Genomic DNA, 9,669 nt, shown 5'->3' on the forward strand with positions numbered 1-9,669 from the left:
TCACCAGCAGGTCACACACACCACAAGCTAGGAGACAGGCATGGTACAGATTCACAAACAGAACGAATCCCCTCTGCTTGCACCTTGATTTCAGGCTTCTGGCCTCCAGAATTAAATGCTTCAAGCGCATTTCTGTTGCTTTAGGCCACCCAGTTTGTGGTGATTTGTTTAGTGGCCCTAGAAAACCATAATATGGGGCCATAAGGAGCCCTGGTGATTGATGCTTTCTGAAATGATGTGGTTCCCTGGTAAGATGCAACAAATGACTTTTTACCTGTGCAGCTTTATAGGCAGTTTCTCATCCTCTCTGAACCTCAGCTTCCTCATTTATGAATGGAGATCATGGTACCCACCTCATACCGCCCGGAAATCAGAGAGCCTGGCATAGAGTAAGCGTTCAGTAAATGTTACATCCTCTATTAAAGCACTACCTCTTCTTTGGAGCTAATTATTAAAGACCTTGAAGGGAAATGCTGTCATTTCTCAGAGCATTCATTCAGAATTATGTTGACCAGAGTCTGGACGTAGTAAGAGGCAATCACTAGGCATGACTTACTGTAAATCAGAATCAGTGGGTTCAAAATGAAAGACGTCATCTTCCCCAGAAACCAGCTCCTCACTTCCCTGTTTTTGTTGCTCAGATGCAGATGACCCTGGCTCCTATTTCTAGCCCATTTTACCCAGTTTCTATATTTTCAAAACTTTTTTTGACCATGACCCAGGAGATATTGATGTACATGTGAAACAAAAGCTTTATTTAAAAATACTTGTACCAACAAGGACGTATTGTATAGCACAGGGAACTATACTCAGTATTTTATAACAACCTATAATGGAAAAGAATCTGAAAATGAATTTTATATATAAGAACATTAAGAACATTATTATATATTATTACATATTTATGCACATAACATTTTATATATATATATATATAGCTGAATCACTTTGCTGTACACCTGAAGCTAACACAATATTGCACATCAACTATACTTCAATAAAAAGAGACAGAAAGGGACTTCCCTTGTGGTCCAGCAGTTAAGACTCCGCACTTCCAATGTAGGAAGCACAGGTTCGATCCCTGATCAGGGAATGAAGATCCCATATACTGTGTGGCGTGGTCAAAAATAAAATAAAATATTGATTAAAAAAAGAGAAAAAATATTTGTGTTCTTATGTAGGATGAACTTTGACATTTTCTATTTCAATGTGTGTGTGTGTGTTTCAGCTTTTAAAAAACTCCGATGTGTGTTTATTTGTTAGTAACACTGGTCTGTTTTTAACCCACAGGACACTGGGTGGAGATGTCCAGGAAATGGTTAGATATGTAAAGGAGAGGACTGTGCTATGCCATTAAAAAAATGACACTTTATCCCATGAGAATGTCTGGGCTGAGACAGGGAGAGGGGTGGGTTGAAGAAGGCATGGGGAGTCCAGGAGAGAAGCTGGGAGTGCCAGCACTGGGGCATGCAGAGTATTTGGATTCCCCAAAAGATGGAGAAGGATATTTGGAGAGATTCAAAGGGAGACAGGACAAAGTCAAATGAAAAAGGGGACAAAGGACCCAGAATTTTGAGGTGGGAAAAGATTTTTTCTTTAATATAGATTAATTGAAACCACTAAATTGATATTAATTTCACAACTCACTAATGTGTGGTATCTTGCAGTTTAAAACATGAAATTCTAGCAGCCTTACCTGCAAAATGTCTTTTTTAACCTCTCCATTGCCATGGCCACTCAAATCAGAACCTCCTTGTCTCCACTGGGCTCCTGCAACAACCCCTCCCCCTCCTGATTTCTCTGCTTTCTGTCAGCCTGACCCTGTCACTGTCCTTCACATACATCCTCCCTGTCCTGACCCCAGTGCTGGCCAAACCTCCAGCTCCTGCCCTGTGGAGGGGCCTCACCCTGCTCTTCCAGGTCTTTCTCTCTGCTCACCGCCAGGTACCCCCATGCTGCTTCTCCACATTCTTGATACATTCCTGGTTGTGGGTAGGTGGCAATGTTCCAGAAGGTGAACTCCTTATGGGAATCCCACTTCCTTTTACTAAGTGTTAAGAAGGGGATGACAGAGGTCAAGATGGTGGAATGGCATCACCGACTCAATGGATATGCATTTGAGCAAGCTACGGGAGATGGTGAAGGACAGGGAAGCCTGGTGTGTTGCAGTCCATGGGGTCCCAAAAAGTCAGACAAGACTGAGGGAAGGAACAACAACAAGGATTAAGATAAGGGTGGGCGTGCTAGACTTTCCTGGTGGTCCACTGCCGGGACCAGCGAGCTTCCACTGCAGGGGGCTTCCCTGGTCATGCAACTAAGATTCCATAAGCCCTGTGCTGCTAAAAAAAATAAATAAGAGTGGGTGTAGTTCTGTTGGGGGACTAACAGGAAAAGATTTTTATAGCCTGATAAAGAGCGGGAGTGATATATGGGAGCAGAAGTGGCCACCTCCTCTTCCTTCTTGTGACTGTGATGTCAGGAGGTGATGTCAGAGAAGCAACCATCTCTCCATGGACAGGGAGCACTGACAAGGACCAGAACAGGCCTTGATGACATTGTGCAGCTGCCTGACCAACCCTGAAACCGCCTACTTTTGGTTCAGTGAGGGAATAACTGACCTTGTTTAAGGCACTTTGCGATCAGTATTCTGATACTTGGAACCACCACTTCCTGATTAAGACACCCACTCGGGAGACAGACCATGGGTTTTTGTTTGTTTGCCTGCTTGCTTTTGTTTTTGTTTTTGATGTGGATGAACTGTAAAGTCTTTAGTGAATTTGGTACAATATTGCTTCTGTTTTATGTTTTGGTTCCTTGCCCCAGAGGCATGTGGAGTCCTAGCTCCCTGACCAGGGATCAAACCCGCACCCCCTGCACTGGAAAGCAAAGTCTTAACCACTGGACCACCAGGGAGGGCCCAGGTCTCCTTATTTGCTCCTTTTTCCAAGATGATCTGGAAGCTACCAACCAGGATATATCAAAAAGTCATTCCTTGGGACGTTCCTGGTGGGGCGGCGGTGCCAATGCAGGGGACGTGTTTGATCTCTGGTCCAGAAAAATCCCATGTGCCCTGGAGCAACTGAACTCATGTGCCACAATGCCTGAAGCCCGTGAGCCTAGAGCCTGTGCTTCTCAACGAGAGAAGCCTGCGCCCTGCAGCCCGCACAGGCCACAACTAGAGAAAGCCGCACAAAGCAATGAAGACCCAGCACAGCCAGAAATAAGTAAAGCGGTGTGTACATATCGATCCCAAACAAGACAAAACAGAAAGGCGTTCCTGTGGCTCAGTAGCTCTCCTGGAGACGGAGGAGCTCAGTGGTTATGCTTAAACTTTGAGATCATTCACTCCTGTGGTTTAACCTGGTTTTAACCGGGCAAACCAGCAGTGTGAACCAGGGCAAGTGACTTGACCTCTCTGTGCCTCCTCAGATCCTCCTAGAGTGCGTGAGGGATTCGAACCGTAATTATATCTGTTATAATATCCAGCACAGAATTTAAATTCTTTCAAAATGAAAAACAGCATTCACACTTTGAGACCCAGAATCAGAATACTTGAACTGTATTATATATGTATATGTCAGTTTATTTCTATAAGAATAGTCTTCTCTTCTGCAAAATAAAGCTCAAAATACCTCTACCTACAGGGAAGTTGTCAAAATGAAATTATATGAGTGATTGGTAGATTGGAAAATGTTATACAGCGAGTGAGGTTATTAATTGGACAATTGGTTATATAGGTTGAGATGAGACGTGGTTGTCTAAGAAATGATCTCAAGGGGAAATACCCAGATGCTTTATAAGATAATTATTTATGGAACTGATTTAGGTGAAACTAAAAGAAATGAAAGTCCTAGATTTTGAACTCAATTTAAAAACTCTAGTTCAATAGGGAAGTACCCCAGTGTTCAAATCAAAATGTCACCCGAATCCCTTCAACTGTAGCAATAACCTCTCACTCAGGGCTCCAGGTAATGATGTAAAATGTAAACACTTAACTATCTTGTGTTTATTCAGGCTCTTCAGATTTCATAACTGGATTCTTCAACTCTCCAGATCCCTGGATGGTTTTATTTTATTCATAATACAAACTCCCATAAGCCGACTACCTTTGTAACGTGGCTCTCAACTCTACTCAAGTCATTCAACCAATATTTTTTATTGTAGAAAGGTACTCATAAAATTCACCATTTTAACCATTTTGAAGTCTACAATTTAGTGGCATTCACAATGTTGTGCAGTCATCACCACGATGTAGTTCCAGAATATTTCTAACACCCTAAAAAAAACCCTTGTCCACACTGTTTAGCAGTCCCTCTTTGTCCTCCCTTCCCCAAACCCCAGGCAACCACAAGTCTGCTTCCTGTCTGAATGGATGTGCCTGTCTTGCACATTTCACACAGATGGATCAACCAATATTTTTCAGGCTCAGCACTGCTAGGCACCACGGGTTCAAAGATGAATATGACAGTCTGCTCTTAAATGAGATCACTTCCAACTGGGATGAAAGAGAGTTTAAAAAATTAATGTACAATGGGATGTGATGATTATTGAAATAAAAGTATGAACATCGTGGGAAAACAGATGAGGGAGAAAAAGGATGCTGCAGGAAGTTAAGATTTGCATCTGGGGGTGGGGGCAGGAGTTTGCCAGACCAGTGAGGGCTGGGCAGGAGGATGGAGTAGAAAAGAGGGAGCCGGAGCAGGACAGGAAGAGTGTGAGCAGGGCAACCCCAAGCATGTCACCACCCCAGGGCCTTTGCACTTGCTGTCCCCTTTTGCTTGGACCCTCTTCTTTCAGATGGGTGCCTAGCTGGCTTAACCTCTTCCTTTTCAGATCTTTGCTACATTGTCACTTACTCAGAGAGGACCTCCTTGACCTCTCTATCAAAATAGAATCTTCCATATCCCTCTATCCCCTTACTCGGGTTGTTTTCCTTTATAGCATTTGCTTTCTCCCGAACTTGAAGGTAAGTTGCCCAAAGGCAGAGCCGTTTGCTTTCTTTATAACTGTACCCTCAGTACCTACACAACCGTACCTGCCACCTAGTATGCAGCCTGTAAATATGTCCTGAGTAAATGAGCAAACCCTTCGGCAGTATGGCAGTTGGGAGTCCCTCTCAGCTCTGTACTGGCTGCTGGTGAAGACAAAGTGATATTGAACAGACAAATAAATAGGTGAAATCCATCAGATTCTTCTGTAGGACTGCTTGAATTTCAGCTGTTACACATGCCTGCCCATTATTTCTTTCCTTCAGAAAGGAAAACACTTCCAACAGGGATCTACTGCATAGTATAAGGAACCATACTCAATATTCTGTAATAACATATAAGGGATGAGAATCTGGAAAAGAATATATATATAAATATATATACACATACATATACATATGAATAAATGAATTCCTGTGCTGTATGTTGTTATTGGCCTTCTCCAATGGCTCAGTGAGTAAAGAATCTGCCTGCAATGCAAAAGACACAGGAGTTTGATCCCTGGGTCAAGAAAATCCCCTGGAGGAGGAAATGACAACCCACTCTAGTGCTCCTGTCTGTAAAACCCCATGGACAGAGGAGCCTGGCGGTCTACAATCCATGGGGTGGCAAAGAGTTGGACACAATTGAACAATTAAGCACATGGTGGTGTTGGTTAGTCGCTCAGTCGTGTCTGACCAGACTCCTCTGTCCCTGAGGTTTCCCAGGCAAGCATACTGGAGAGCGTTGCCCTTTCCTTCTCCAGGGGCCTTTCCAACCCAGAGATTGAACCCGTGTCTCCTGCATTGCAGGCGGATTCTTTACCACTGAGCCACCAGAGAAATCCCTATACTTCAATTTTTTAAAAAAGAAAGGAATACACTTTTGTGACCTCAAGTCCTCTCACTGTATTGCTTCCTATTTTTTTAAGCCCACTTATTTCTTCATTTTTTTCACAAATATTTATTGAATCCTTGTTTTGTGGCAGACAGGTGCTGGGGTACAAGGGCGATGCACTGATCTGACTCTGTCTTCACGGATCTTGGATGACTGAGGGAAACCAGTGAGCAAGTACAGCAGAGTTGGGTGCTTGATAATTCAGTGTTAAAGAGGGAAAAGGCTTTGGGTATAAAGTTACTCATTATAGTGCTATGTGTAACAGTGAAAAATCAGTCATGATCTATGTGTCCAAGAATAAGGAAATACATATACCCCATGGACTATTATAAAGCTATTAAAATGATGTCATGAAGCATCCATAGTAATATACGATACACTGTAAAGAAAGTTTTAAAGGATAAACAATTATATGAAAAATATGGCCGCAATGATAAAAAGATGTATAAAAGACCAGAAGGAAATCCATGTAAATATTCATTATAGTAAATCTTGGTGATAGGACCATTAAAAGAGCATTAGGTTTAACTGCATGACATTACTATTTTCATAAGTCAACTTTACACGTTTCAACATAATATTTTGTTGCAAAGAGCTCAAGATGAACTTGGGTTTGAATCCCAGATCCAGTCCTTTGTATCATCCAGTATGTATCATCTCAGTTGTGTAACGTTGGTTGGACAAATTTATTTAGATTCTCTCTCAGGGCCTCAGTTGTCTCATCTGTAAAATGGGCATAAAAGTAGTCTACACCTCAGGGTTATATTGAAGAGGAAATGGAATAATAATGCCCATAAGGGGCCTGACATACAGCAATCCCTGAATAATGCCCTGAATAAATGGCCACAAGTGTCGGTGGTGTTTTCTTTCTTCTTTATTATGTATTCCAAGTTTCCTACAATTATAGTATTCAAATTCTGTATAACTAATAAACATAATTATTTAAAATTTCCAGGGAGTTGTGGTCTATCCCGTGGGGATCTTAAGCCCAGTCCAGGCCTGGGAATGTGGTTGAAGGCTTTCTTCCAGCCCTGTTGAGGCTGGGCTCAGCTCGAAAGAGACCTTGACCCTGGGAGCAGCACTGATGTTCGTGCTCTGAGGGACCCTGGGAGCTTTATTTACAGAGAACACTGTGTCCCAAGGCCCAACTGCCCTCTCACCCCAGCAGCTGCTGTATGGACTGAGCCGATAAGGGGGGCTGCCTCTGGCTGATCCTAGTGTTCCACAGGGTCACAACTTCCTTTGGCACAGAGTTCTTCCCTTAGAAGCAGCTTCTGGCTCCCGAATGCAGAGCTGAGCTTGATTTTGATCATGTCCAACTCCCACAAGGGGGCTACAGAGTCTCTTCTTATGGCTTTGAAAAACGTTTGGAACTAGATAGCGGTGATGGTTGCACAGCATTGTGAATGGAATGAATGCCGTTGAATAGTGCATTTGAAAATGATTCAAATAGCCAACTTTATGGAGATTTTCATTGCAATTTTTTTAAAGTGGAAAAAAAATCCAGTTGTGGGAGGAAGACTAAAGGGAGAGAGGCTTGTCCTATGGGGTTTGGTGGTCACTACAATAGGAAAACTGGATGTATACCCCATTCCCACCCTTGCTGGCAATGACCTTGGGTACCTTAACGTCTCATCCTCCATGAGGGTAGCAAGCTGCCCTCAGATGGCTGTCGTGGGATGCAAATGTGATCAAATACTGTAAAACTCTCTAAAATAACACTCAATACTTTTAAATCAGAATTATCTCCCCTTCCCAAAGAAAGAAGGAAAGGAAGAAATTCATCACCAGAAGTATAACAATACTGGTTTTGGTTTGTTTCTGTTTTTTTTTTTTTTTAATTTGTTTTTTCTTGGTAAATCTTTAGGCTTGAAATTCTGTTTGTTTGTTTTAGTTAAAAAATGTATTTTAATTTAAAAAAAGTTTGGCCAAGCCCTGCGGCATGTGGGATCTTAGTTCCCTGACCAGGGATCGAACTCATACCTGCCGCAGGGGAAGCACAGAGTCCAAACCACTGGACTTCCAGGGAAGTGCCTTGAAATTCTGTTAACTGCAAACTTCCAGAAATAAAGAAGAGAGGAAACTAAAGGAACCTCTCGATACCTGGCTTCTCACCGTGAAAGAGATGCTGTTTTTTCCCTTCAGTTGTTTTTTGTGGGACTTCCAGAGAGGGGATGCTGAGACTCAAGGTGCAAAGGAGGGCAGCTCAGTGGGACAAAAGCGCCCAGGAACCAGCCCAACACCACCATTCTGCCCTGGCATTGTCAGTGGAGAAATGATGCCCTTGGCCTGTCCCCTGTTTGTCCCCCTCTTCCCCCTTGCCATGCCTTCATACCTTAGGTTGCCTTTCCCATCTTTCTCCTGGGAGATTTATTTCTGTCTCTTTTTCATGTAAAGCAGCGGAAATGAATCATCTTTCGGCCTGTTTGGTAAACAGTCTCTGACCCTTCTCTAGGCTCTCTCACTGGTTCCTCTGGAGATGTCCCTAGGCCAGGCAGCACCCCCACAGCCAAGACTGTCCTGGCTGGTTATTCTTGGTCATATTCCCCTCCCCCAGGGCCTGGAGGCCTGACCTCCTCCACCCTGGAGAAGATGGGAAATGACACAGAGCATTCCAACAGATGATCCCAAGAGCTGCCCAGAGGGGAAGCAAGGGAGCCACTGAGTTTTGAGGGCTTTGTGTGCCAATGACCGTCTCAATGACCCTATTCGGTGATCTCTCAACCCTCATTTTACAGATGAGGAGTCCAAGGCTCTGAGAAGTGAAGGAACTTGCCCAAGGCCACACAACTAGTAACTGATAGAGCCAAGATTCAAAGTCTAGATTCCTGAATCCACTCCATTATACGTGCTGCCTCACATGTTCGCATGCATATATGCATGTGTGATGAATTAGAGATGCTGGCAGATCAGCTAGAAGATCAGCTGCAACCCACCAGGATGGAAACTGAAGATCTATGTGCATTAAGCCTTATGCTTATGACAGATAGGTGTTCGTATACAGAGGGAATGGCACGTGTGCACAGTGAGTGCCTTACCAGGAGTCTGTGCATCACTGAGGAAGATGTCAAGGAGGGACAGGAATGGGGAAGGGGGAGGGGGATTCATGAAATGCCCAGATTCAAGATCACCTAAACCCTGCCCACACTTTAAGTGATGAACATTCTCAGATAAAAGTGCCCAGTGGTATCCCATTGGTAAAGCCTCACTTCCTGGGGAACACAGTCAAACAACTATTTGTTGAACTTCTAAAACTGTGCAGGTGCTGTTTCTAGGAGCTGTGTGGGATACAGAAGTAAAACTTCTGACATCAAACTAGTGTGTGGTGGAAGTTGGGGAAGAAGTAACATAAATATATAAATAACTGTGATGCAAAGTTGGTTGAAAGCTCTCAGGGTGAAAGGGAGAAATGGATCCTACAAGGGCCAGTATTCTAGCAAGACCAGAAGCTGGAGAGATCACTCCAAGCTAGCTAAGTATCAAGGAGGGCTTCCTGAGGAGTGGCATTTAACATCTCTATGTCTTTAAGTAGATGTAGGATCTACATTGATATTTCCTACTAGCTCAGCTGGTAAAGAATCCACCTGCAATGCAGGAGAGCCCGATTCCTGGGTAGGGAAGATCCCCTGGAGAAGGGAATGGCTACCCACTCCAGTATTCTTGGGCTTCCCTGGTGGCTCAGTCGGCAAAGAATCCATCTGCAATGCGGGAGACTTGGGTTCAGTCTCTGGGCTTTCCCCTGGAGGAGGACATGGCAATCCACTCCAGTATTCTTGCCTGGAGAATCCCCATGGACAGAGGAGCC

Source organism: Bos mutus, chromosome 19, assembly GCF_027580195.1.
Source record: "Bos mutus isolate GX-2022 chromosome 19, NWIPB_WYAK_1.1, whole genome shotgun sequence".
In the NCBI taxonomy this organism is placed as follows: Eukaryota; Metazoa; Chordata; class Mammalia; order Artiodactyla; family Bovidae; genus Bos; species Bos mutus.